This window comes from Sardina pilchardus, chromosome 8 (assembly GCF_963854185.1).
Source record: "Sardina pilchardus chromosome 8, fSarPil1.1, whole genome shotgun sequence".
Lineage (NCBI taxonomy): Eukaryota > Metazoa > Chordata > Actinopteri > Clupeiformes > Clupeidae > Sardina > Sardina pilchardus.
This window is the reverse complement of record NC_085001.1, coordinates 26752174-26754673: the sequence shown is the minus strand read 5'-3', so window position 1 is coordinate 26754673 and position 2500 is coordinate 26752174. Positions and strand designations below refer to the sequence as shown.

Genomic DNA, 2500 nt, shown 5'->3' with positions numbered 1-2500 from the left:
CAAACTGCAAATAACTTTCATCATATTTGCGAAGCTTAGCCTTTTTAGGAGCTGGTGCATCAGTTGGCTTATCTTTTTGTCGAACGAGGAATTTGTCCATATTCTATGATTAATTGAATTCAAAATTAATAAAGTTGTACTAAATGTTAACAAATGGTAAGGTGTGTGTATTGTATGTAGGCTATGTTAATTTAATGAACGAATTATAGAGGCTATTCCTCGTTGTAATGCTAACTCGAAGACGATGGAATGAATGAATGAATGCAGGCAGACAACCCGGGACAAGCTCCGTAGAAATGAGTGGAGTGGACCGGTAAGGTAAATGTTTGTTGCAATACGGTGTGGTTGAATAATGAAATGTAAGAATAGACGAGTAGTCAAGTAAGTACAGTAGGAAGGGAAAAGGTAAGGGTACAAGCAGTAAGAAGGGAAAGAAGGCAAGCCAGAAAACTAGGCTAGCCTACTGCAGTATAGCCTACCAAGAAAGGCACGCTTAGCAGGAAGAGAAAGACGGCAAGTCTACTAAATTTGAAAATAAAATTGAAAACAGAAATACGTCTTTGCAAAGACAAAGCAATTCACTAAAATGGAGCACAGAGAAAGCCTTTAAAAAGGCTGTTGTGGTGAACTTGAAAACTGTCGAAATGAACGTGTTCAAAGTAGGCTACCAGGTTACAACTTCGTATATCGCACAATGGTGTGTTTCCGATGTCTGGCTGCACTATATGTACGTGTGGTGTGGTCATTGTTGAAATTTCAAATTATAACTTTCAGCTGTAATTGGTTGGCGTGAAAATGAACGTGTTTGTGATTTGTTGGTGCATTTGTAGCCCAGCCCCTTCCGTATTTTTTTTTTTTTTTTTTAGCCCTTGAGCAGCCAGTGACTGGTCCGTGACGCGCCCCCCAGTTTGAGAACCACTGCCCTAGACCAACGAGCCGCTGAGTGCTGCAATGGGTTTTATTTTGTGTGGACCCCTTGCATTCCTGAGTAAGTCAAAAAAGTTTTCCAGAATGGGCTCTTTTCCTGCAATGGCTAACAACAGAGGGTGGTCGTCGTTTATTTCGTTAGAGTGGATTTTTTTCTGTAAAGTCTGGCATCTCTTTGTGAAAGAAGGGCTCGTCCGGGAGTTGAACCCGGGACCTCTCGCACCCGAAGCGAGAATCATACCCCTAGACCAACGAGCCTGGGCCAAGGATGCCATTTATTCAGCGCCTTTCCTCACACCAACGTTTTAGAGTGGTCTGCAGAAAAGACGGTCATTTCAGCTGCGTTCCACTGTGCATCAACATTTCCGAAAGTAAGTCCTGGGTAACTAAGTGCAGCAGTTGACCGGTGGCCGGTAGAACCAAACGATGCAGAGTTTCACAGAATAAAGGGCTCGTCCGGGATTTGAACCCGGGACCTCTCGCACCCTAAGCGAGAATCATACCCCTAGACCAACGAGCCAGCTTGCTCAAATGCTTATGTCGAGCATCTTGTGCATCAATATTTAGCTGAAAGGAAAGGTAGCTGTGGTGGTGTTGAGCTGCAGCTAAGCTATGCTGTACATCAAAGGTGAGACAGTGCTCAAACAATCTCATGATACTGACAAAAGCTTGCTTGGCGACGGGCTCGTCCGGGATTTGAACCCGGGACCTCTCGCACCCTAAGCGAGAATCATACCCCTAGACCAACGAGCCCCGACAGAGTGTGACTTCAGCTGAAAAAAAAAACCGTGCAATTTTCTCCACCACTGACGGGACTTGAAAAAGGACACATTTCAAAAGAGTTTACCTGTCTAGCTTACGGGCTCGTCCGGGATTTGAACCGAGGACCTCTCGCACCCAAAGCGAGAATCATACCCCTAGACCAACGAGCCGCAATTGAACAGTTTTGTGGGGTGAAAAGGAACATCCAACCGAGGCTAATTCTCTACAGGACACAAGCGTTTGGCGGTGAGGCCCACAATAAATTGGGGAGAAAGCACAAACGGGCTCGTCCGGGATTTGAACCCGGGACCTCTCGCACCCAAAGCGAGAATCATACCCCTAGACCAACGAGCCGCTGAGTGCTGAAATGGGTTTTATTTTGTGTGGACCCCTTGCATTCCTGAGTAAGTCAAAAAGGTTTTCCAGAATGGGCTCTTTTCCTGCAATGGCTAACAACAGAGGGTGGTCGTCGTTTATTTCGTTAGAGTGGATTTTTTTCTGTAAAGTCTGGCATCTCTTTGTGAAAGAAGGGCTCGTCCGGGAGTTGAACCCGGGACCTCTCGCACCCGAAGCGAGAATCATACCCCTAGACCAACGAGCCTGGGCCAAGGATGCCATTTATTCAGCGCCTTTCCTCACACCAACGTTTTAGAGTGGTCTGCAGAAAAGACGGTCATTTCAGCTGCGTTCCACTGTGCATCAACATTTCCGAAAGTAAGTCCTGGGTAACTAAGTGCAGCAGTTGACCGGTGGCCGGTAGAACCAAACGATGCAGAGTTTCACAGAATAAAGGGCTCGTCCGGGATTTGAA

The 2500-nt window shown here is 46.1% G+C and overlaps 6 non-coding genes across 6 annotated transcripts in view; all 6 read right to left on the bottom strand.

Moving 5' to 3' along the window:
• Nucleotides 1-1113: 1113 nt before the first annotated feature.
• On the bottom strand, nt 1114-1185 carry trnap-cgg (transfer RNA proline (anticodon CGG)). The gene has a single exon. It is a non-coding gene; the product is annotated as a tRNA-Pro (tRNA).
• A 190-nt stretch (nt 1186-1375) lies between these two features.
• On the bottom strand, nt 1376-1447 carry trnap-agg (transfer RNA proline (anticodon AGG)). Its single transcript has one exon. It is a non-coding gene; the product is annotated as a tRNA-Pro (tRNA).
• Nucleotides 1448-1608: 161 nt separating this feature from the next.
• trnap-agg (transfer RNA proline (anticodon AGG)) lies at nt 1609-1680 on the bottom strand. The gene has a single exon. It is a non-coding gene; the product is annotated as a tRNA-Pro (tRNA).
• Nucleotides 1681-1971: 291 nt separating this feature from the next.
• On the bottom strand, nt 1972-2043 carry trnap-ugg (transfer RNA proline (anticodon UGG)). Its single transcript has one exon. It is a non-coding gene; the product is annotated as a tRNA-Pro (tRNA).
• A 175-nt stretch (nt 2044-2218) lies between these two features.
• Nucleotides 2219-2290, bottom strand: trnap-cgg (transfer RNA proline (anticodon CGG)). The gene has a single exon. It is a non-coding gene; the product is annotated as a tRNA-Pro (tRNA).
• A 190-nt stretch (nt 2291-2480) lies between these two features.
• Nucleotides 2481-2500, bottom strand: part of trnap-agg (transfer RNA proline (anticodon AGG)) — a 72-nt gene continuing 52 nt past the window's right edge. Inside the window, exon 1 of the tRNA in view lies at nt 2481-2500. This exon is cut by the window's right edge and continues 52 nt beyond it. This is a non-coding gene — a tRNA (tRNA-Pro).